Consider the following 25,576-nt stretch of genomic DNA (forward strand, 5'->3'; position numbering starts at 1 on the left):
TCTTAATATTAGACACAGCAATTGAATAAATAAAGGAAATAGAGTTTCAAGTTCCTGCCACACTAAGTGTTACATATAGCTGCAAGGAAAGCCTGGTTCCTGCTTTCAGGCTGGAAAGAGAGGAAGTATGTGAGATGAGCTATTCTTTTAAATATTTAAAATAATTTTACTTACTTATTTATTTATTTATTTATTTATTTATTTATTTATTTATTTATTTATTTATGTACACTGTAGCTGTCTTTAGACACACCAGAAGAGGGCATCAGATCTCATTACAGATGGTTGTGAGCCACCATGTGGTTGTAGGGATTTGAACTCAGGACCTCTGGAAGAGCAGTCAGTGCTCTTAACCACTGAGACAGATGGGCCCTCCTCCTCCTTCTTCATTTTCTTCTTCTTCTTCTTCTTCTTCTTCTTCTTCTTCTTCTTCTTCTTCTTCTTCTTCTTCTTCTTCTTCTTCTTCTTCTTCTTCTCCTCCTCCTCCTCCTCTTCCTCCTCCTCCTCCTCCTCCTTCTTCTTCTTCCTCTTCTCCTCCTCCTTCTTCATTTTCTTCATTTTCTTCTTCTTCTTTATAAAATGTAGTTTTATTTTATGTTACTCTGCTGTTACATAAGGCATAACATCTTCATGAGGCTTTTTTGGGACTACAGTCAATGATTAGCAAACACACAATGTAATGGTCCAACTCTCTAAAGAACAATCACTAGACACACCAGATACTCCCTCACATGTGCACAAATCTGCATGGAAAAGTCTAAAGTTTAGACTTGGACTTGTGTACTTTGTTTCTCCTTTCTAGTGGATTAAGAAAGGACATGCATTTTAATTTGCCCAAAGCAATGCTTGTATTCTGCAACAACAGACTACTTCTATCACAAGGTAAAGTGAATACCAGAGCTATGAAGGCAAGAGGTGTTAGTGCATTTCTATTAGGAAGGAAGTTGTCAACTTACACAGCAGCAAATGAAGAATGCATAAGAAAACTCCTGTTGTCACAGACAGATGTAACCTCCAGAATATGTGACACAGGAGACATTTCTTGTTGGAGGTGTTGGTCTTGCTCAATGCTTGAAATGACCCTCCAGGCAGACCTGCGGCCCCCAACCATGTCCTTACGATCTTGTAAGCCACCGACAGCAGGTGCGTTCCTCATTGGACAGCTCGGCGCCCGGCTCCATCACGATGTTCATGCAGGTGGCCATGTCAGCCAGCTTGGCCTGCTGGATCAGCTTGATCTTCTCCATGACGAGCGGGGTCAAGTGCCAAACTGGATCTGAAGTCCTCTTTCTGGTCTCCGAGGCTGTGACGAGTCCCAAGACGAGCCATTCTTAAGGAGGATGAGAGAAAGAACCGAGGAGCTGGCAGATGTATCCAGCTCTGACAGTTTGTATGAGGAGAAGCCTGGGACTCCAGGCAAGAGTCATTAAACAGGGAGATGTCTCCCCATTGTCTCTTACACTTTATTAAAACAGTAAAGTGTGCGTCGGAAGACAGCATGGGCTGTGAGGGAGAACTTGGAGTTAGTGATATAGAAGACATATTTGTGCTTTCTGTTTTCTTTAGGTTCCCGAGTTCTCTGTACTGAGTGTGCATCACCACGCTCACAAGTCATAAAATTAATGCAAAGATGTTGGTCCACAGTGAAAAGAAGATGTCTGTCTGTGGAAGTGATGCTGTAGATGCCTGGGAGGGTCCTGCTCACCCTCAGTGGCTGCCTAGTCCCTCTCGTGACAGTTTGTTTTAACCGGTTTGTGACGAGAACCTGTAAATGACGCACTCGCTGATGATGCATGCCGCTTTGTTAGTGGATCTGGAGCACTTCAGTTTGGTCACTGTTGAATCTTTTCTTCCTGCATTTGAGTGTTAAATGTTCTTAGAAAAAATCTTGGGTTCTAAGCCTGGTATGGCAGCACAAGCCTTTATCCTCACTACTTGGGGAAGAGAGGCAGGAGGGTCAGGAGTTCAAGGTCATCCTCGGGTGCATAGTTCCTTTGAGGCAGGTCTTGTTCACAGGAGACCCTGTCAGAGGAACCACGAAGAGCTTCCAGTGAGTGGGCTCTAGATAAAGCCAACACATCTCAATTCTCTGTGGAGAGATAGTCTGAAATGTAAAGGTTGTTAGTATTTGCAAGTTAAGCACACATCCCCAAGGCAAACATTTAATATTCTCTGCTGTCCATGCCGACCTATGATCTCTCTTTGCTTTCTCTAAATCCCCAGTGTGGACTGTTTCTGTCAAGCTCCTGTTTCCATCCATCATTTTTTTCAGGGACAGAGCGGATCTGGTGGGGGTGGGAGACTGGTTCTGCCACTTGCCCACATGACTGTGGTGAAGTCAGTGAGACACATCTCAAATTTGCTTTTCTGTTAAGCACAGCCAATGATGACCTGACTCCTGGAACAGGTGGACTTCCAAGAATTCATTAAGCAACACCAAGTGCTTGCCATCTTCCCTGGTAAGGGTGAAGGACCATCTTGTTATGCTTTCTGCTGCCATCAGCCCTGGAATGGCCCTGCACCTTGCTCTCATCAGCTCGCCAAGAATGTGGTGTGGAAATGGCTGCCAAGAGCACCTTTTGAAGACGAGTTTAATTTGTTGAATGGAAAATGTTGGCACCTTGCACATGCTCTCTGGTCATTTTCACAATGTATATGTGTGCGTTAGGGTGCGTATGTTCACATGTATGTGGTTGTACGTATGTGTGTGTGGGTAGAGGAGGTCAGAGGATGTTCTGTGGCACCTTAGAAGCCATCCACCTTGTTTACTGAGATGGATTCTCTCACTGACCTGGAGATCGAGCTGAGAAGGCCAGGCTGGCTGTCAAGTCAGCCCCTGGGATCTGTCTTTACTGAGCATGGGTTTACAATCATGCACCTCTGTGCCAGACCTTTTGCTTGTGTTCTGAGGACTGAACACAAGTCCTTATGCTTCTGTGGCAGGGGCCTATCCTCACCTGAGGTTTTAACAAACATCATAGTCATGACTGACTGAGACTAACAAGTTGTCTATTCTCATGGAGCCTTTGTTGAAAGTCGTCTGCAAACACTTCCAAGACATGCGATGGCTTTCCACGCTCTGGGGTTCTATTCTCTTAAACCCAGTATTCCCAAAACTCTATGAACAATTCTGTATTGTGTCTATTGGCAATCTCTTGTCAATAATTAACACCCTGCCTTCTGTTGCAGGGTGGCTGCTGCAGACGTATTTCTCTCAAGCTAATGAGTTTCCTAGAGCAGTTTGTAAATGTTAACCAGATAATGGTTCGATGTCTCCCGAAATGCAGATCTGAGAATTGGAATGTCATTTCCGATATGTACACTCCTAGAGGCACATGCCTTGGGCACAGCAAAAATGGGCTGGGCGGAGATCCTAAGCTTTCCAACATGACTGTCAGGGGTGGCAGCAGACAGAGCCACCTGCTGGAGAAGGGGAGAAGCTTGGTTCTCAAAAGGGTGTCGTTCATGCTCAAGGGTGCTAACTTTGATGGCCAAAGGCCTATGTTCTCACTTAATCATTAGCCGATTCATAGTCTTCCTCTCCCCCCTCCCCTCCCCCTCTCCTTCCCCCTCCCCCTTGACTTGTGAGACCAGATGTCAGTCAACTCTAGGTGTCTTCCTCTGTGAAGAGCTACCTTGTACTCTGAGGGCCTCTCAGTGAACCTGGGGCTCACTGGTTCACCTAGGCTCAAAGCCAATGTATCCTGCTGCATCCCTTGTCCTGGGTTTTAGACACATACTACAGCCAGCCTTTTATGTGGGCACCAGGGAACTGAACTCACGTCCTCCTGCTTGGGCAGCAGGCACACTGACTGGGCAGTCTGGTTAGCTGTCTGGTTCCCTTTCCAGCACCTTAGCTTTTTCCTTCGAAGCACGAGGTGAAAGCCCCCCACAGCAGACTGATACTCAGATGAGGAAGTCTGGGTGAACTGTGTCCTTCCTCGGTAGCCACTCGTTACCGGAGTCTATTTCTCCAAGAACCCGAAAGGAAAACATGAAACACAGCCTTAGTGTAGGCCCCAATTCAAAAGCAACACATTTAATAGAAAGAAAAAAGCTGGGCTTGGAGGCATATACATTTAATTCCAGCAACGGGAAGCAGAAACAGGCCTGGTTCTAGGACAGCCAGAGCTACATAGTGAAAACCTGTCTCACTCCCCACCCCTAATGCGCATGCGCGTGCACAAACACACGCACACATACACACACACAAACACACACACACACACACACACACACACACAAAACCTTACAAGTACACACCAGTAAGCTTTAGGAATGACAGACTATTTTATTGCAAGTAACTATCAACTTTGTATAGTTTAGTTGCGCTCGGGTCTGTCAGAATGATAGGCAGAATAATGTTTGGAAATTGTGCAAAGCCTGCCATTCTTCCCTGAGACAGTTCTAACACCAAGGTCAAGTTTAAGACAAAAATATGCGTGCATGTCACCATTAGGGGAAAACGAAAATTTTAATATGCTTGGATTAAAGTATGTCAGGGAGAAATTTTATTTACTGTTCCTCATAAACCTGAGAGGAACATACCCAGGGGGCTTGGGTTTTTCTGAGGGGAATGAAAACCTATGCAATGGGCAGTTCAGCGGTGGATTACATTAATCAAAAGCCAGAGAGTTCATTGACGACTTAAGTGAATGAACCCAATTTCCGAAATAGAGATCTCACATCTTGCGGGGAACAAACATGACATGTTGTATTATACACATGTCACTTGTTTAGTTAAACGATTGTCTTTGAGCGTTGCTTCCTCCTGTGATCTTGGAGTAAACATGCAGGGAAGACACTATTATCAAGGCAAGGCTGGGATATGCCCAGGAAAGCCTGCAAAATCTCGAAAGACCTTTGTGTTTACTCCTGGAGCCAATGACGTTGATTAATCTAAGAAAAGTAGCGATTGTACCAGCCCCTTGGAGATTGTTGTTGTTATTATTACTATTATTATTATTATTATTATTATTATTATTATTATTATTATTAAATATGATTTGGACTTGTTCATCAAAGCTGTTTGTTCTGTCTGAGAAACCAAAGCTTGTAACATCTGGATGTCCCAGCATCGATGGCAGACTGCTCCCAACAGGCCGGGTGATTCACTTCTCGCACGACAATGGACAGAAAGCTGGAAGGACCCTCCTGGGTCACCATTTCTAAGGAGTCTCCTCCTCCTTGTGTCTTGCATTTCTGAGTGTTCCCAGAGGCGTGGCCCATGCTATGGCCAGTGTCTGGCTACATGCACCATGTCTGCATGTGGAGCTAGATCCTTCCATCTGTAAAGCTCTAGGAGTTCATGCTATTTTTTTTTATTGTATGTCTCTGAGTACACTGTTGCTATCTTCAGACACACCAGAAGAGGGCATTGGATTCCATTACAGATGGCTGTGAGCCACCATGTGTTTGCTGGGAACTGAACTCAGGACCTCTGGAAGAGCAGTCAGTGCTCTTAACCACTGAGCCATCTCTCTAGCCCCCAATCTTTTAGCCAGTAACACTCTACACTCGCCATGGGCAGGCACAAAACAACCATTTGAAATAACCAACCAGCATCCCAGGGATCTTGCTCCGTGTTTGCCTAGTATATGCTAGGTCCAGGGTTCAATCCCCCACACCACAGTAAAATAAAATAAGCAATTAACCAATGGATATGCCCTGTGTCCTCTTTGGTTTGTCCTCCTTTCCCCTCCAGTGGTTCTGCTGGTAGGAATGGGCAGAGAGCAAGAGAAGTGTGAGGCCCTGTACCAACAACTGGAAGGGACGGGTTGTCTACACTGGAATTCCTGCCAACAGGGTGGTGCAGTGAGGTTCTTGCCATGACAGCATAGCCTTGGATTCCTAGTGCCCATGTAAAAAGTTGGTGGTGCACACCTGCCGTCCAGTGCTGGTGGGCAAGGAGAGGTTGCTGGGCAGCTGGCCAGGCGGAATCAGTGAGCTCCCCGTTCAGGTAGAAACTCTGCCTCAAAAACTGAGGGGAAGAGTGGTGGAGGAAGATGCCCAGTATGTGTTTCTTGTCTTCATAGTCACACACAATCTTAGGCTGCCTACACACCCTATACATCTGTACATATGTGCTCTCTCTCTGTCTCTGCCTCTCTGCCTCTCTGCCTCTCTGCCTCTCTGCCTCTCTGTCTCTGTCTCTGTCTCTGTCTCTGTCTCTGTCTCTGTCTCTCTCTCTCTCTCTCTCACACACACACACACACACACACGTGGGAGGAGCGAGAGTGACATGGATATGCACACACGCTCTCTCTGTGTGTCATCTAGTCAGGGATCTTTTTTAGTCTTCTCTCTTTTCCCTCCTCTCTTCTACTTTGTGAGGTGCTTGTGACTTGATAACTGTTAGTCCCTAGACCCAGGTGCTTATTAACTTAACCAAGTGGACGCTGTCTGCCAGCCTCACTCTCAGCATGTCCCAGGCCTGTTATGGAGACATCCTGGTTGGCATACCCTGCCCCTTATTCTAAACTCTCCAGCCCCGGAGCTGGGCTAGGACCCAGCTCTCTTCCTTCCCTGTACAACCCAGCTGTTCTACACTGGTCTCTTGGTCTCCTGGTTCCTCTCCCTTCCTATCTCTCACCTTCTTTCCCTCATGGCCTGGTTCAGTCTGGACCCTTCCAGATACTTCAGGCTATGCTCACCCTTATATCTACAGCAAACCTTCTCCTCAGCCCATACCCAGGAGCAGCCAAATCCTCCTTTTCTTTTCTTTCTTTTTTTCTTTCTTCCTTCTTTCCTTTCGTTTGTTCAATGACCAACTTTTAGGCTCTATGGATCTGGCCTTCTGTGATCCATAACTACATCTTGAGACTTTGGGGACTCAGAGACAAATCAAGCCATTGGCATTCTTTCTTTCCATTTGAGAAGGTTCTCTGGGTTAAGAACCGTTGCTCTCCTTAAAGGATACCTGTTTGGGAACACACACGGAAAGACTCTGCTTACATAGCCACAATGGTGCAAGCCAGCATCTTTCTTCGGCTGCTGCAGAATGCAGTTTGGAAGAACAGCTGTACCAGCCAGAGGCAGCTTCTGCTCGATAGGACATATGTAAGTGAGAGACTGGCTTCTCTGTACCCTGTGACTTATCGTCTGCTTTTATTCTTTGGAAACTTCTGGTGGTGCAGGAGAGGGCCTCGATCTAGCAGGCATGCTCTGCGGCCCCTCTGATGCTTTAAACAGTGGACCAGGCAAACCAGCTCCTCGTGCTGGGAACCCCTGGCCACAGCCAGGGCTGACAGAACCTGGCTTTGTCAGCATGACTTCAGCCATGTTGCATCTCTCTCCTATCCAACAACTTTCTATCCTATCTGACATGGCTCCTATACTCTCTGGCCTCCAAAGAGACAGACTTATTGGATCATTATACGTGAGCAGTGACTATATGGGGTACTTGTGTTGCAACCCGGGCTCCCGGTGTATGCAGTCTCATTTGATAGCTACCAGAAACCGGTGACTATTCAGGTCTTCACATATGGCCAGCCTAAATGAATATGTCTTGGGTGGGGAGTGTAGCTCAGTGGTAGAGTACATGCTTAACAAGTGTGAAGGCACAACAATGTCAATCAACTAGAGCGTCCAGGGACTAAGCCACTACCCAAAGACTATACATGGACTGACCCTGGGCTCCAACCTCATAGGTAGCAATGAATAGCCTAGTAAGAGCACCAGTGGAAGGGGAAGCCCTTGGTCCTGCCAAGACTGAACCCCCAGTGAATGTGATTGTTGGGGGGAGGGCGGTAATGGGGGGAGGATGGGGAGGGGAACACCCATAGAGAAGGGGAGGGGGAGGGGTTAGGGGGATGATGGCCTGGAAACCGGGAAAGGGAATAACAATTGAAATGTAAATAAGAAATACCCAAGTTAATAAAGATGAAAAAAAAAAGTGTGAAGGCCTTGGGTGAACCTTCAGGATGGGGGTATGCAATCGGTGCATAAAGTACATGGTGCATTTGAATGTCTGGTCTAATAAATCAACCAAGAAGGAAATGAGGGAGTCAGGAAGGAAGAGGGGAGAGGGAGGGGGTTGTCTACGTGTGGTGGTACACACCTACAATCCCAGCAGCCCCTGGGAGGCAAAATAAAATAAAATAAAATAAAATAAAAAGACTGCGAATTCCAGGCAACCCTGGGCTACATGGTGGGACAGAGCAGAACAAAATCAAACAGGTCGAGGATATATATGATTCAGTGAATCTGTAACAGTCCTGGGGGTTAGCGCAGAAACAGGCAGATCCTGAGGGCTCACTGACCAGCTAGTCTAGCTGAACCGGCTAGCTCTAGGTTCAGTGAGAACCTTGTAGAGGTAAAGTGAGGAATGATTAACGTTATCTGACGTTGATCTCCGCCCGGCATCTGCGTCTGCACGCAGAGGTAAACATAGCGGCACACCAGCAAACACAAGCACATGTGTCCTTCGAGCCAGAACCAAACAGAACGAGAAAAGAGAAGTTTTCCCAAGTCATGGGACTTTCAGCACTGAATGGGACAGTCCTCAGGAGTGGGAAGCTGCAACCAGAAAGCATGGAGGGATAGAATAGCCCCTGGAGGGAAGAGGGCTGAGGAGGCCTGCACGGAAGCCATTAGTGAAGTGAGGAAGAACCCACATTCTTCCTTCCTTCAGACTCCGGCGCAGCAGGTACCGCTGGATGACTGAGGTGCAGGGATTTCCGCGAGTGCTCAAATCAGTGCTGTAGGATAACATTCGTCCACAGCCCCTCAGCCCTCAGCTGCTGTATGGAGCCCTAGGCATGCGCAGTCAGAAATACGACCAGCAGGATCCCGCCGTCCCCCCTCCCACCGCGGTCCTCCCCACTCACCAGTGCGAGATTCCAAGAAAAAAAAGCCCATTCCCATAATCCTGTTTGTAAACGGGACCATTCTAGAGTCCAGATGATCATAGGTAAGTGTGAAAATGGAGTTCTCTACTGAAAACCAGGAACGTCTCCCGAAATCACATCTTTACTGGGCCACCCACCACAGCTGGGTGTGGGACACAATGCCACTAGCCAGAACCCTGTCACGGAGAGGGCTTCCCATGGGCCTCCTGGCAGCGCCAGGCTGGCTCGGTTTCTTAGAAACACTCAGAGGGGGTAGAGAAAAGGGTGTATTTCTGAACATTCTGGGTGAATTTTGGTTTCTGACCAAAAAGCTCCTTAGATTCTTTAAAAATATTTTATAAAACGTTATCGATGAAGGCGTGATGTTAGGAAAAGTAAAACATACGGAAAGACCATCAATGTATGATCGCACTTATATAAGTGGATGGGAAACAGCACGGAAGAGGCTAGCAATGGCTCATTGTTGACAATGAGCAGTAAACTTGATTTTCAAGCTGTGGGAAGAAAGTGTCTGCAGGGTCAAACAGGCCTAGGAGTCGACTGCATCTGGGGAATGGAAGGTGCGAGGTGCTGGTGTGTGAAAGGAAAACAAGCGAGAGCAAAGAGCCTCTACCCTCATAGAAGGCGCACCTTAGCCTCTGAAAGCCTCAGACCTGCCCAGCATACACAGCCAGGGCGGCTGCCTTGGTCACAGACCAGCAAGTAGATGGCCTATGGCCTAGGTCAGAGGGATAAAATGACAGCCGTTCACTGATTGACCAGGGGAGGGCAGCAGCGCTCCTGCCAGCCGTCTGCCTGTGGAGAGCCACTCTTCCAACCCCAAAAAGGTTTAGGATTTCCAGGCTACCCTTGGAATTCTCACAAGAAAGACTTTGTTCTGCAGGGCAGGGGGCCAGGGTCAGTGTGTGTACGTGTGTGTGGGTGGGGGTAGGGGCTGGCGGGGAGGACGGAGATTTCCCCGCAAAAGCAGGAAGCATCTGGCCTTTAAAGAGGTGTTTGTTGGAACCTTGTTAACTTGTAACTCAAGGTGCTCCTTACAGGAGAGCAGCAACCTGCCTTCCTGAGGCGCTGGCTGTACGTTCACTTTCTGACTGTGGAGGCGCCCTTCTCTCTCCGCACTCTCTCCTAGCTGCCTCCAAGGGAAACATCACCCCTGTTTTCTTGGTCCGGCTAATTCCCCATTGCCACTTCACACTCCATGCCCTGTGTGTGTGTGTGTGTGTGTGTGTGTGTGTGTGTGTGTGTGTGTGTGTGTGTACGCGCGCGCGCGCGTGTGTGTGTTAAATGCAAGCCCCCCCTCCCCCTTTGCCTGGCTCTAAGTTCCCAGAAATAACAACTCTGTAACACAAATATATTTACAAATACCTAGGCCACAAGCTTTGACTGTTCCCCGATAAGATCATAACTGAATATCCCATTTATTCTAATCTAAATTCTCTCATGTGGCAGGTTACCTCTGCTCAGGTTCCACGCACATTCTCCTTCCTCTTCCTGGGGCCTCAATCCTGTGCCTGGTGCCTGGTTCTATCCCAGAAATCTCTCTCCCCGTGGGATGTCCCATCTTCTATTTCCTGCCTCAGCTACTGGACAATCGGTTTTAATTGACAGGTGTTGCATCTATACAGGACACAAGAGATTTTCTCTACACTATGTGAGTGTGGGTTTGGTGTGTGAGTGTAAGTATGTGAGTATGTGTGTGTGTGTGTGTGTGTGTGAGTCTGTGTGTGTGAGTCTCCGAGTGTGTGTGTGTGTGTGTGAGTCTCTGAGTGTGTGTGTGAGTCTCTGAGTGTGTGTGTGTGTGAGAGAGAGAGTCTCTGAGTCTATTTGTGAGTCTGTAAGTGTGTGTGTCGAGCTCTTTACTGACTGAGTCATCTGCCCAGAATCTATATTTTTAAAAACCTGTTATATTAACTCTAGTATAGTGAAGATGTGATTTTGATTAGCATTTCCCTGATTTTAATGATTTTGAGATCTTTTGATGTTTCTTGGTTATTTGGTCATCTATGTATCTTCTTTAGAGATGTATTTGTTTAAATTCTTTTATAGTCTTAAGTTTAAGACATCAACTTTTTTTTCAAGATTTATTTTATGTATGTGAGCACACTGCCACTGTCTTCAGACACACCAGAAGAGGGCATCAGATCTCATTACAGATGGTTGTGAGCCACCATGTGGTTGCTGGGATTTGAACTCAGGACCCCTGGAAGAGCAGTCAATGCTCTTAACCATTGAGCTGTCTCTCTAGCCCCAATTTGTTTTTGTAATAAATTAGAAGAGTTATTATGTATTCTAACACTAGACCTCTATCACACATATGAACTGCATATATTCTCTCCCATCCTCTGGGCTACCTTTTTCATTTTTATGACAATGCCTTTTGAACATGCAAAAGTTTTAAATGCTGACATAATTCAATTTATATATTTTTTCCATTTTATTACTTGTGTTTTTGCTGTAATAGCCGAGAGATCACTGCTAAAATTAAGGTTGCAAAAACGCTGGTCTTTGGCTTTTTCTTTTAAGACTTTTACCATTTTACTTCTCATATTTTGGCCTTTGATCCATTTCAAGTTAACTTTTTTATAAATAATATTTATTGCCTTGTGGCAGAGGACATGGGGTCTCAAGCCTCTTCAGCTCTTTCCGTCCTTTCTCTGATTCCTTCAACGGGGGTCCCATTCTCAGTTCAGTGGCTTGCTGCTGGCATTCACCTATGTATTTGCCATATTCTGGCTGTGCCTCTCAGGAGAGATCTACATCCAGTTCCTGTCAGCCTGCACTTCTTTGCTTCATCCATCTTATCTAGTTTGGTGGCTGTATATGTATGGGCCACATGTGGGGCAGGCTCTGAATGGGTGTTCCTTCTGCCTCTGTTCTAAACTTTGCCTCTCTATCCCCTCCCAAGGGTATTCTTGTTCCCCTTTTAAAGAAGGAGTGAAACATCTGCATTTTGGTCATCCTTCTTGAGTTTCATGTGTTCTGTGCATCTAGGGTACTTCAAGCATTTGGGCTAATATCTACTTATCAATGAGTGCATACCATGTGTGTTTTTCTGTGATTGGGTTACTTCACTCAGGATGATATTTTCCAGTTCCATCCATTTGCCTGTGAATTTCATAAAGTCATTGTTTTTGATAGCTGAGTAATATTCCATTGTGTAGATGTACCACATTTTCTATATCCATTCCTCTGTTGAAGGGCATCTGGGTTCTTTCCAGCTTCTGGCTATTATAAATAAGGCTGCTATGAACATAGTGGAGCATGTGTCTTTGTTAAATGTTGGAACATCTTTTGGGTGTATGCCCAAGAGAGGTATAGCTGGGTCCTCAGGTAGTACAATGTCCAATTTTCTGAGGAACCTCCAAACTGATTTCCAGAATGGTTGTACCAGTCTGCAATCCCACCAACAATGGAGGAGTGTTCCTCTTTCTCGACATCATCACCAGCATCTGCTGTCACCGGAGTTTTTGATCTTAGCCATTCTGACTGGTGTGAGGTGAAATCTCAGGGTTGTCTTGATTTGCATTTCCCTTATGACTAAAGATGTTGAACATTTCTTTAGGTGTTTCTCAGCCATTCAGCATTCCTCAGCTGTGAATTCTTTGTTTAGCTCTGAGCCCATTTTTTTAAAATAGGGTTATTTGTCTCCCCGCAGTCTAACTTCGTGAATTCTTTGTATATTTTGGATATAAGCCCTCTATCAGTTGTAGGATTGGTAAAGATCTTTTCCCAATCTGTTGGTTGCCGTTTTGTCCTAACCACAGTGTCCTTTGCCTTACAGAAACTTTGTAGTTTTATGAGATCCCATTTGTCGATTCTTGATCTTAGAGCATAAGCCATTGGTGTTTTGTTCAGGAAATTTTCTCCAGTGCCCATGTGTTCGAGATTCTTCCCCTTTTTCTTCTATTAGTTTGAGTGTATCTGGTTTGATGTGGAGGTCCTTGATCCACTTGGACTTAAGTTTTGTACAGGGTGATAAGAATGGATTGATCTGCGTTCTTCTACATGTTGCCCTCCAGCTGAACCAGTACCATTTGCTGAAAATGCTACCTTTTTTTTCATTGGATGGTTTTGGCTCCTTTGTCAAAAATCAAGTGACCATAGGTGTGTGGGTTCATTTCTGGGTCTTCAATTCTATTCCATTGGTCTATCTGTCTGTCTCTGTACCAATACCATGCAGTTTTTATCACTATTGCTCTGTAATACTGCTTGAGTTCAGGGATAGTGATTCCCCCAGAAGTCCTTTTATTGTTGAGGATAGTTTTAGCTATCCTGGGTTTTTTGTTATTCCAGATGAATTTGCAAATTGTTCTGTCTAACTCTCTGAAGAATTGGATTGGTATTTTGATGGGGATTGCATTGAATCTGTAGATCGCTTTTGGTAAAATGGCCATTTTTACTATATTAATCTTGCCAACCCATGAGCATGGGAGATCGTTCCATCTTCTGAGATCTTCTTCAATTTCTTTCTTCAGAGTCTTGAAGTTCTTATTGTACAGATCTTTTACTTGCTTGGTTAAAGTCACACCGAGGTACTTTATATTATTTGGGTCTATTATGAAGGGTGTCGTTTCCCTAATTTCTTTCTCGGCTTGTTTCTCTTTTGTGTAGAGGAAGGCTACTGATTTATTTGAGTTAATTTTATACCCAGCCACTTTGCTGAAGTTGTTTATCAGCTTTAGTAGTTCTCTGGTGGAACTTATGGGATCACTTAAATATACTATCATATCATCTGCAAATAGTGATATTTTGACTTCTTCCTTTCTAATCTGTATCTCTTTGATCTCCTTTCGTTGTCTGATTGCTCTGGCTAGGACTTCAAGAACTATATTGAATAAGTAGGGAGAGAGTGGGCAGCCTTGTCTAGTTCCTGGTTTTAGTGGGATTGCTTCAAGTTTCTCTCTATTTAGTTTAATGTTAGCGACTGGTTTACAGTATATGACTTTTACTATGTTTAGGTGTGGGCCTTGAATTCCTTTCTTTCCAGGACTTTTATCATGAAAGGGTGTTGAATTTTGTCAAATGCTTTTCAGCATCTAATGAAATGATCATGTGGTTTTTGTTCTTTCAGTTTGTTTATATAGTGGATTATGTTGATGGTTTTCTGTATATTAAACCATCCCTGCATCCCTGGAATGAAGCCTACTTGATCATGGTGGATGATTGTTTTGATGTGCTCTTGGATTTGGTTTGCAAGAATTTTATTGAGTATCTTTGCATATCGGTATTCATAAGCGAAATTGGTCTGAAGTTCTCTTTCTTTGTTTGGTCTTTGTGTGGTTTAGGTATAAAGAGTAATTGTGGCTTCATAGAAGGAATTCGGTAGTGCTGCATTTGTTTCAATTTTGTGGAATAGTTTGGACAGTATTGGTATGAGGTCTTCTATGAAGGTCTGAGAGAATCCTGCACTGAACCTATCTGGACCTGGGCTCTTTTTGGTTGGGAGACTTTTAATGACTGCTTCTATTTCTTTAGGAGTTATGGGGTTGTTTAGATGATTTATTTGTTCCTGATTTAACTTCAGTACCTGTTTTCTGTCAAGGAAATTGTCCATTTCCTCCAGATTTTCAAGTTTTGTTTAATATAGGCTTTTGTAGTAGGATCTGATGATTTCTTGAATTTCCTCTGATTCTGTTGTTATGTCTCCCTTTTCATTTCTGATTTTGTTAATTTGGATACACACTCTGTGACCTCTGGTTAGTCTGGCTAAGGGTTTATCTATCTTGTTGATTTTCTCAAAGAACCAACTTTTGGTTCTGTTGATTCTTTCTATGGTCCTTTTTGTTTCTACTTGGTTGATTTCAGCTCTGAGTTTGATTATTTCCTGCCTTCTACTCCTCCTGGGTGTATCTACTTCTTTTTGTTCTAGAGCTTTAGGTGTGCTGTCAAGCTGCTGATGTACTCTCTCTCCTGTTTCTTTCTGCAGGCACTCAGCGCTATGAGTTTTCCTCTTAGCACAACTTTCATTGTGTCCCATAAGTTTGGGTATGCTGTACCTTCATTTTCATTAAATTCTAATAAGTCTTTAATTTCTTTCTTCATTTCTTCCTTGACCAGGTTATCACTGAGAAGAGCATTGTTCAATTTCCATGTATATGTGGGCGTTATTTCCTTATTGTTATTGAAGACCAGCTTTAGCCCGTGGTGGTCTGATAGGATGCATGGGATTATTTCTATCTTTCTGTATCTGTTGAGGCCTGTTTTATGACTGATTATATGGTCAATTTTGGAGAAAGTACCATGAGGTGGTGAGAAGAAGGTATATCCTTTTGTTTTAGGATAGAATGTTCTATAAATATCTGTTAAGTCCATTTGGTTCATGACTTCTCTCTGTCTATGTCTCTGTTTAATTTCTGTTTCCATTATCTGTCCATTGATGAGAGTGGGGTGTTGAAATCTCCTACTATTATTGTGTGAGGTGCGATGTGTGTTTTGAGCTTTAGTAAGGTTTCTTTTAAGTATGTAGGTGCCCTTGTATTTGGAGCATAGATATTTAGGATTGAGAGTTCATCTTGGTGGATTTTTCCTTTGATGAATATGAAGTGTCCTTCCTTATCTTTTTTGATTACTTTTGGTTGAAAATTGATTTTATTTGATATTAGAATGTCTACTCCAGCTTGCTTCTTCAGAACATTTGCTTGGAAAGTTGTTTTCCAGCCTTTTACTCTGAGGTAGTGTCTGTCTTTGTCACTGAGGTGTGTTTCCTGTAGGCAGCAGAATGCAGGGTCCTCATTAAGTGTCCAGTTTGTTAATCTGTGTCTTTTTATTGGGGAATTGAGTCCATTGATGTTGAGAGATATTAAGGAATAGTGATTATTGCTTCCCGTTATATTCATATTTGGATGTGAGATTATGTTTTATGTGCTTGTCTTTGTTTTGTTGCAAACGATTAGTTTCTTGCTTTTTCTAGGGTTTAACTTGCCTCCTTGTGTTGGGCTTTACCATTTATCCTTTGTAGGGCTGGATTTGTAGAAAGATATTGTATAAATTTGGTTTTGTCATGGAGTATCTTGGTTTCTCCATCCATGTTAATTGAGTTTTGCTGGATACAGTAACCTGGGCTGGCATTTGTGTTCTCTTAGTGTCTGTATGACATCTGTCCAGGATCTTCTTGCTTTCATAGTCTCTGGCGAGAAGTCTGGTGTAATTCTGATAGGTCTGCCTTTATATGTTACTTGACCTTCTTCCCTTACTGCTTTTAATATTCTTTCTTTGTTTTGTGCGTTTGGTGTTTTGACTATTATGTGACAGGAGGAGTTTCTTTTCTGGTCCAATCTATTTGGAGTTGTGTAGGCTTCTTGTATGTTTATGGGCATCTCTTTCTTTAGGTTAGGGAAGTTTTCTTCTATGATTTCATTGAAGATATTTACTGGTCCTTTGAGTTGGGAGTCTTCACTCTCTTCTATACCTATTATCCTTAGGTTTGATCTCATTGTGTCCTGGATTTCCTTATGTTTTAGGCCAGTAGACCTTTCCGTTTTACATTATCTTTGACCATTGTGTCGATGATTTCTATGGAATCTTCTGCTCCTGAGATTCTCTCTTCTATCTCTTGTATTATGTTGGTGATGCTTGTATCTAAGGCTTCTTGTCTCTTCCTTTGGTTTTCTATATCCAGGGTTGTTTTCCTTTGTGCTTTCTTTATTGTTTCTATTTCCATTTTCAATTCCTTCACCTGTTTGATTGTGTTTTCCTGTAATTCTTTCAGGGATTTTTGTGTTTCCTCTCTAAGGGCTTCTACTTGTTTACTTGTGTTTTCCTGCATTTCTCTAAGGGAGTTCTTTATGTCTTTCTTAAAGTCCTCTATCATCATGATCAAATGTGATTTTAAATCTAGATCTTGCTTTTCTGGTGTGTTTGAATATTCAGTGTTTGCTTTGGTGGGAGAATTGGGCTCCGATGATGCCATGTAGTCTTGGTTTCTGTTGCTTGGGTTCATGTGCTTGCCTCTTGTCATCAGGTTGTCTCTGGTGTTACCTTGTTCTGCTATTTCTGACAGTGGTTGATCGTCCTAAGGCCCGTGTGTAATGAGTGCTGTAGACCTGTTTTCCTGTTTTCTTTCAGTCAGTTATGGGGACAGAGTGTTCTGCTTTCAGGTGTGTAGTCTTTCCTGTCCACTGGCTTTCAGCTGTTCCTGTGGGTGTGTGTCCTAAGTCCACCAGGCAGGTCACTTGGAGCAGAAAAGTTGGTCTTACCTTTGGTCTCCGGCATGAAGTTGCTCTTCAGGGCTAAGTATCAGCTTTCCATGAGGGTAACAACCAGAAGGGCCTGCCTCTCCTTCTCCAGGAGCCCAGATGGCGCTAGGCGTTTTCCTCTAGAGTCAGAAATGTGGGCAGAGAGTAGTCTCCTCTGGTTTCCCAGGCGTGTCTGCCCCCCTCAGAGAAGAATCTTAACATCTGCAGCTATGTTTTCCCAGCTTCCCCTTCACTCTGGCTCCTTCTCCTCCTTCTAAAACTTTTCTCCCACCCATCCTTCCTTCTCGTCCAATGACAGGCCTTGTTCTATCCTGTACCTGCCTTCCTGCATAATGACATCAACCCACAACTGCTCTTCCCCTCTACCCCTCCTTTTTAAAAAAAAATCTCATAAGGTTTCATGTTTTATAAATAATATGATGTGCCTCCTCCTCTCCCCCTCTCTGTATATTATGTGCAGTGTTTGCCTACATGTTGTGTTTTGCATGGGTGTGTGAACACATGTGTGCTCATGCACAAGGAAGCCAGAGAGCTATGTGGAGTGGCTTCTTTTGTCACTCACTACTTTAAGGCAAAGTCTCTCATTCGAAGCCAAAGCATTCCAGTTCTGTTAGACTTGCCACCCATCCAAGTGGTGGGTTACAGAGGCTGCCACACTTGCCTGGCATCGTATGTTGCTCCCACATCAAGCCTTCTCTGCCATGGTCTACTGAAATCCTCTGAAACCATGAGCCAAATTTTCCTCAGTGTATTTTGGTCACAGTGATGTGAAAGCCACTAATGGAATTCATATAATGACCTTTAATCATATTCACCCTGACTCTCTGCTATGTCCCTGCCTTTCCTTCCACATTCCTAATAGAATCAGCCTTCTTGGTCTGTTTTCTTTCTCATCTGTAAATTTCTCATGGCAACAGTGACGGTGAATAATGAATGTCCACCTTAAGAAAGCCAGATGTGGTGATATGTGCTCATAACCTCAGTGCTGGGGAGACAGAGGCAGGGGCAGAGGGGCAGAGGGGCAGAGGCAGAGGCAGAGGGGCAGAGAGGCAGAGAGGCAGAGGGGCAGAGAGGCAGAGGGGCAGAGAGGCAGAGGGGCAGAGACAGAGGCAGAGGCAGGGTCAGGGGCAGAGGCAGAGGCAGAGGCAGAGGCAGAGAGGCAGAGACAGAGGCAGAGGCAGAGAGGCAGAGACAGAGGCAGAGGCAGAGGCAGAGGCAGAGGCAGGGACAGAGGCAGAGGCAGGGTCAGGGTCAGGGGCAGAGACAGAGGCAGAGGCAGAGGCAGGGACAGAGGCAGAGGGGCAGAGGGGCAGAGGGGCAGAGGGGCAGTGGGGCAGAGAGGCAGAGACAGAGGCAGAGGCAGGTACAGAGGCAGAGGGGCAGAGGGGCAGAGGGGCAGAGGGGCAGAGGGGCAGAGAGGCAGAGACAGAGGCAGAGGCAGGGTCAGGGACAGAGGCAGGGTCAGGGTCAGGGGCAGAGACAGAGGCAGAGGCAGAGGCAGGGACAGAGGCAGAGGGGCAGAGGCAGAGGCAGAGGGGCAGAGGGGCAGAGGGGCAGAGGGGCAGAGGCAGAGGCAGAGGCAGAGGCAGAGGGGCAGAGGGGCAGAGGGGCAGAGACAGAGGCAGGGGCAGAGGCAGGGGCAGAGGCAGGGGCAGAGGGGCAGAGGGGCAGAGAGGCAGAGACAGAGGCAGGGTCAGGGTCAGGGGCAGAGACAGAGACAGAGGCAGGGTCAGGGACAGAGGCAGGGTCAGGGTCAGGGGCAGAGACAGAGGCAGAGGCAGAGGCAGGGACAGAGGCAGAGGGGCAGAGGGGCAGAGGGGCAGAGGGGCAGAGGGGCAGAGGGGCAGAGGGGCAGAGGGGCAGAGGGGCAGAGGGGCAGAGACAGAGGCAGGGTCAGGGGCAGAGGCAGGGTCAGGGTCAGGGGCAGAGACAGAGGCAGAGGCAGAGGCAGGGACAGAGGCAGAGGGGCAGAGGGGCAGAGGGGCAGAGGGGCAGAGGCAGAGGCAGGGGCAGAGGCAGGGGCAGAGGCAGAGGCAGAGGCAGGGTCAGGGTCAGGGGCAGAGACAGAGGCAGAGGCAGGGTCAGGGACAGAGGCAGGGTCAGGGGCAGGGGCAGAGACAGAGGCAGAGGCAGAGGCAGAGGGGCAGAGGGGCAGAGAGGCAGAGAGGCAGAGGGGCAGAGAGGCAGAGGGGCAGAGACAGAGGCAGAGGCAGGGTCAGGGGCAGAGGCAGGGGCAGGGGCAGGGGCAGAGACAGAGGCAGAGGCAGAGGCAGGGACAGAGGGGCAGAGGGGCAGAGGGGCAGAGGGGCAGAGGGGCAGAGGGGCAGAGGGGCAGAGGGGCAGAGGCGGAGGGGCAGAGGGGCAGAGACAGAGGCAGGGTCAGGGTCAGGATCAGGGGCAGAGGCAGAGGCAGAGGCAGAGGCAGAGGCAGAGGCAGAGGCAGAGGCAGAGGCAGAGTCAGGGTCAGGGTCAGGGTCAGGGGCAGAGGCAGAGGCAGAGGCAGGGACAGAGGCAGAGGGGCAGAGGGGCAGAGGCAGAGGCAGAGGCAGAGGGGCAGAGGGGCAGAGGCAGAGGCAGGGGCAGAGGCAGAGGCAGAGGCAGGGGCAGGGGCAGGGGCAGGGGCAGGGGCAGGGGCAAGGGCAGGGGCAGGGTCAGAGGCAGAGGCAGAGGCAGAGGCAGGGGCAGAGGCAGGGGCATGTGGATCCCTGGAGCATACTGGCTGCCCACTGACTTCACATCTAGTAAGAGACTCTGACTCAAAAACAAAAGACAAAAAGGTAGACAGTTTCTGAGGAATGACACCTAATCTTGTCCTCTGGTCTTTATGTGTGCATGTGTGTGTGCCTGTGTACATGTACATGCAAGCACACACATACACACACATACACAAAGTACACAAGCATACTAATAAAGCTTGCAGCGTAACAAAAAACTTAGTCAAAAGCCAGGAAGTGACTACCAACCCGATTGTGGGTCAGGTGAGATCATTCCACTTTAGAATGAGGTAATACATAAATTCAATTCAAGGAACCTAGCCAGTGAGACCACTGTGTGAAATTGTGACGAGAGTTAACCATTTGAGCCTACCAGCTGCCTTATCCTGCCAGGAGAATTATGCCACTGATTCTAAGTCCCTGACATTGAACAAATGTGCTTAGCCCCTTTATAGAGGTGGGGATAAATGGAGCTAGACGAGTGATGTCATCATAAGTTAATTTTTCAGTAGGAGTGCTGGGAAAAAAATCAACTTCCCATGACAAGTGTGACTCATAATTTCAATGGGAGCAAATGCCTTTTCTACTTCGAGCACCCTCCCCAGTGTGAGCGTCCTCCCCAATGTAGGCACTGTCCCCAGTGTGAGCATTCTTTCCGGGCACTCTGCATTTGCAGATAATCATGTTAAGACGACATCCTCAGGGTTGGCTGTAATCTGCCGTGAATAGTGTCCTTCTATAAGGGGGTGCACCTGGACACAATGTAGATGAAGGTGGCGACCTGGAGATCCATGGAAGGGCAACCCTGTGAAGCAGAAGGCAGAGACTTGCGATGACAGTGGCAGGCCTAGGAGTGCTTACAGTTGCCAGCTACCACCAGAAGACGGGGAAATTAGGGAAGAATCTACTCAAGTTCTCAGAGGGAGCAGGGCTGGTTCAACAACTTGGTCTTAAGACTTCTGACTTTTGGAACTACTGGAGAGAACATTTCAGTTGTTTGAAGACTTCCCATTTGCAAGCTTTGTTGGAGCAGCTCTTGTGGGCCCTTTAAATATGGGGATGATTTGAGTTGAGACTAGATTATGAAACAAATCAAGCCCATAGCATTACTGTGGTGTAAAATATGGGGGTGATTTCCGTGGATTGGCGTTTGTCTTAGCAAAATAATCTGCATGTGTTAGAACATCTGCATTCTCCCCAGAAAGCCGAGCTGGCACACATTCTGTGGACAGGTGGCTTATTGTCATACAGAATCGCGGGCAACAGAATCAAACAATAAAACTGGGAAAATAATTGAGCTGGTCCCTGCTGTGAACATCTGAGGCCCTGTCTAGCTCAGCATCTTTGAGGAGCCCTGTGGAATGTGCCTCAGATCTTCCTTCTCAAAAACATGGGAGAGGAGAGCCTGTCTTCTTTCTCTCACCTGAGTTCTCTTTCAGGGTGTCAAATCATTTGAATTTCTGGGTCTGGGCATGGATGAGTGTTGAGTGCTTCCCAGAAGCCCCTTGCCTCGGTGCTGAGAAGCAAGCTGAGTTAAAAAAGCAAATTGTTAGGGGTAAGAGTCAGGCTCAGCCCCTGCATGTTCAAAGCTGGCTGCTGCAGCTGTGGTTAAATCCATAGCAAGTCTCATTCAAGGTGTGGGAGCGCAGAGTCAAGCCTCTTTGTCGAAGGAATGATAGGAATTTGCTTCCTGGTTTTTTTGTTTTCTGTTTTGTTTTTTTTGTTTTGTTTTGTTTTTGTTTTTTGTTTTTTGTTTTTTTTTTTTTTTTTTGCTTGTTTTCAGTCATGGCTTAAAGCATTCTTGTTCCTTTAAGGTCTTGTGCTTACAGGTTCTGGTGCCTGGCTATTTCACTCTCCAGGACTCTTAAGTAGAAATCGTCTCAGAACCCTGCCTGTAATTGACTTCCTTGGCTGCAAATGGCTTTCTATGCTATTGATCCTTTTATCCTTGGGACTGATCGGTGGGGGACCAGCATCAAGAAAAGGCTCTGGGCTAGTCCTCGTAGCCAGCGTGGCCTTCCTATTCATTGTGATCTGTGATGCACATTCCATCATCTTCGGGGGGGGGGGTACTGTGGGGTGGAAAAAGTTGGGGTGTACTGTAATGCGGTGCAAGTTTCTCGAAGGCAGGATCTTATTGATCCCTTCACCGACTGTGCTCTTGTAGAACTAGAGTTTTAAAAAGGTTACTCATTGTCAGAGTCCGGATGTGCAGGGCTGGACGTGCCTGAGGGAGAGCCAGAGATAGGACTTGCCAAACCAGCTATCAGCCCCAAGGACATTGATCATCTGTAGCCACCCCTCCCCTTCCTTCACCCCCCTGAGTGAGATGAGCCACCCTACCTGCCTGCCGAGCTGCTAGAGAGCACGTACACCTTGCTGATGTAATTTCGCGCCGAAAGTAACTGTGCACCATTTGAATTGACCAATCATGTGTAACCGCGTGAATGCCCCTATATAACCCCCCCCCCCCCGAGTTTGGAAGCTCGGGGTCGATTCCTCTGTCTCCTGTGTGGGATACGTGTCGACCCGGGATCCCGCTAAGACCCGGGATCTCATTAATAAAAGCTACCTCCTGCTGTTACATCAAGATGGCTACTCGTGATTCCTGGGGGCACCCCATCCCACGATTGGAGTGAGAGACTCGGCTCCCCGTTTACGCTCTTTCACTCTCACTGTGCCTGCTGTATAGCACTCCATCAACAGTTACTGAATGAACGAGAGGACAGCTGGCGAGAGGGAGCAAGGAAGTGAGGGAGGGAGAGAGGAAGGGAAGAAAGAATTTATCTCAACTCTCCCAAGTCAGAAGCAGCTGTTGGGGGCTTTGCCCAACTTTACCTATGAAAGGAGAATTATACGAATTCTAGGTTTGGAGATACAAAATTAAAAGAATAAACCCCAAAAGGCCACAGATACAAAATTAAAAGAATAAACCCCAAAAGGCCACAGACCGAGGGCTAAGCCCTACAGCCAGGACTAGCAGGCCATAAAGATAAAGGAGCACAGGAAACACTGTCTAGGCAGGACTGGCAAGCCATAAAGATAAGGAAAGGAATGCAGAACAGACCAGGAGTACCGGATCTGACTCACAGGCCACCTGGCAGGAAGAGATAAGCCCCCAGCCCCCGACATCCAGGACGCCCCAAACCTGCCAATGTGTGTAGCTATACCTTATTACCTCATCATGTGAAATAGCCAATCATATGTGAACATGTCTATGTGCCTCGTTTGAATCCACCAATCCCCGTAACTATGCATCTTCTTCTGTACGCCCGCTTCTGCTTCCCCAATCCCTATAAAAGCCCCATGCTGGAGCTGCTGGGCGCGCAAGTCCTCCGAAGAGACTGTGTGCCCACAGGTACCTGTGTTTTCCAATAAACCCTCTTGCTGATTGCATCCGAGTGGACTCGGCTCGGTCATTGGGCGCTTGGGACTCCTCCTGAGGGAAAGGTCCTCTCCGGGGGTCTTTCACCTATCAGAAAAAGACATTGATAGCCAGTGAGCAAGAATGTCCTAGGTGGTGGGGGCTTCTCTTTCACCCTAAGCCCTCAGTTCCAGGGATTCAGTCCCCTACATCCCTGTATGCAACAGCCCAGTGTTCTTTTCCCTTCTGAGTCTCACCAGCCAAACGGACCCAGCTTATGCTTGCCCCTAAGAGGCAGAAAACAGTTTGTGAGGGAGGGAGTCAGCACATAGCCACAGGAAGGCACAGCCCACTTTCTTACTCACCTCACACAGCTTCTCCAAACCTCTGAGCCACCATTGCCGTCATGGAGTGACACAGCCTTCTGTATTGATGGTTCTTGTCTGGGATTTTCCCGCTTTTCTCTGCTATGGAGGTTACAAGGAAATGCCAGCTTTGTAGAAGCTAGAGTCTCTTCTACGGACTGTGGTTGTTTGGTTTCTGACCCAGGACAAGAGACTGAGGTGCATATTTTATATATCAAAACAAGCCTGGCCTCCAGGTTTTCCCAATATCCTTCAGTCCGTACCAGGCATACCCTGTGGCCAACCCTAAATTTTCCAGCCCCGGGGGGCTAGGCTGTCTTTAACCCAGAGGTTCCTTCCTATATAATCCAGACACATTTGGCCACTCCTACTCCTCCTCCTCCTCTTCCCCCTCCTTCTCCTCCTCCTCCTCCTCCTCTTCTTCCTCCTCCTCCTCCTCCCCCTCCTTCTCCTCCTCCTCTTACTCCTCCTCCTACTCCCCTCCTTCTCCTCCTCTTCCTCCTCCTCTTCCTCCCCCATCTCTCCCTCTCTCCTTCTCTCCCTCTCTCCCTCCTTTCTTCCCTCTCTGTCCAAATGCCCTTTCCTTTCTATTTCTTCCCTCCCTCTCCTCATGGTGACGCACGCCCCTGGCCTCAATCCTTGGGGCCAGTGAACTCACCCAAGAGCAGCTTCCCAATAAACCTGCCTTGAATATAAATCTAATCTGGTTTGAATCGGCTCATTTCACCAGAGAAGAAATAACCTATGAACGGTGACCTCAGTTTCCCTAGCCCTTGGCCCAGCTCCAGGCTATAATAGACTCTCGCTCCAAATTAGCACACTGAGGAAACAATTGAAGTAATTTTTAATTCCTGGAGGCACAAGAATTGGCTGGCCTGACCCAAGCTCCAAGCGATGGAAACAGTTTTAGACCAACACTTGCTGAATTGACAGTTGTCACATAGATTCCAGATGTCCACAGTTCTTACTGTCTGAGGACTGAAGAGGCCTAAGCTGTTTCAGTGGAGTATGACTTCTCCAAGGTCAGCATCTCCCTCCAAAACTCAATCTATTCATGCTCACGTCCTTTCTTCTCTGATATGGATGGAAGTTTGGCTCTATATGCTGGGGTTGTACACAGTGAGGGTGTGGGAAACAAGAGGGGACCGTTGTCCCCTGAGCATCCCCAGCAAAGCAGAGACCAGCTGCTCAAGAAAGTGCTAGACAGAGCGACGACTCACAGAGATGTCTCTTGTGGGCACCTAGGTCCAACTTGTGGATCTCTCTCTCTCTCTCTCTCTCTCTCTCTCTCTCTCTCTCTCTCTCTTTCTCCCTCCTTCCCACCTCTGTCTCTCTGTCTCTGTCTCTGTCTCTCTCTGCCTTTCTCTGCTTCTACTCCCTCCTCAACTCCCCTCCCCATGCTCTAAATAAACTATTCCATACTATATCCATCATGTGACTGGTACCTCAGGGGAAAGGGATGCCTCAGCATGGGCCCACAGAGGCACCCCCTTCTACCACACCATACATCTCTCTACCAAACATATTCCTGGTCCTCTCTCTCTCTCTCTCTCTCTCTCTCTCTCTCTCTCTCTCTCTTTCTTTTTTAAATAAAACACAACAAAGACCAGGAGGGTTCGCCATGAGGTCACCATGGGAGAACAGCCATGGGGCACACAGGACCAGAGTAGCAGGTAAAGAACCATGCGGCTGGGAAATAGGCAGCCTTAGTTAGAATAGCTTAGACTCTGCCCAGCATAGTGCCTGCTCCTCGTTAATAAATTCATTAGGCTTCGGTGTCATTTATTTGGGAGCTAAAATGGGCTAGAGAGGGCATAGAAAAGCCTTATCATTACTTGGGAGCAAAGGAGGTATAGAATTGCATTTACAGGAGTCTCTGTCTCTCTGTCTTTGTCTCCGTCTGTTTCTCTGTTGTCAGTGCTGTGGGTAGGATTCACACCCCCTTGCGCATGCTACACACATATTGTTAACCTATCTCTCATCATCCCGTGAGATTAGGGTGCCTACAGGCAAGCCGAGGTTAGAGATGAAAGATCCCCAACTCCTGTCTCTTGGATCTGTGGTCTCTTCACTACCATGCACACTTACC

The 25,576-nt window shown here is 46.8% G+C and overlaps 1 long non-coding RNA gene across 2 annotated transcripts; it reads right to left on the bottom strand.

Moving 5' to 3' along the window:
• Positions 1-232: 232 nt before the first annotated feature.
• On the bottom strand, positions 233-23,859 carry LOC134483051 (uncharacterized). 2 transcript variants are annotated; one of them, XR_010059885.1, is made up of 3 exons: positions 23,488-23,859; positions 23,121-23,230; positions 233-2,022 (listed from the first exon to the last, which is right to left on the bottom strand). It is a non-coding gene; the product is annotated as an uncharacterized LOC134483051 (long non-coding RNA). The 2 variants fall into 2 exon arrangements; XR_010059884.1 differs by having other exon boundaries at positions 233-2,089.
• Positions 23,860-25,576: the final 1,717 nt, after the last annotated feature.

Source organism: Rattus norvegicus, chromosome 18, assembly GCF_036323735.1.
Source record: "Rattus norvegicus strain BN/NHsdMcwi chromosome 18, GRCr8, whole genome shotgun sequence".
Taxonomy (NCBI): domain Eukaryota; kingdom Metazoa; phylum Chordata; class Mammalia; order Rodentia; family Muridae; genus Rattus; species Rattus norvegicus.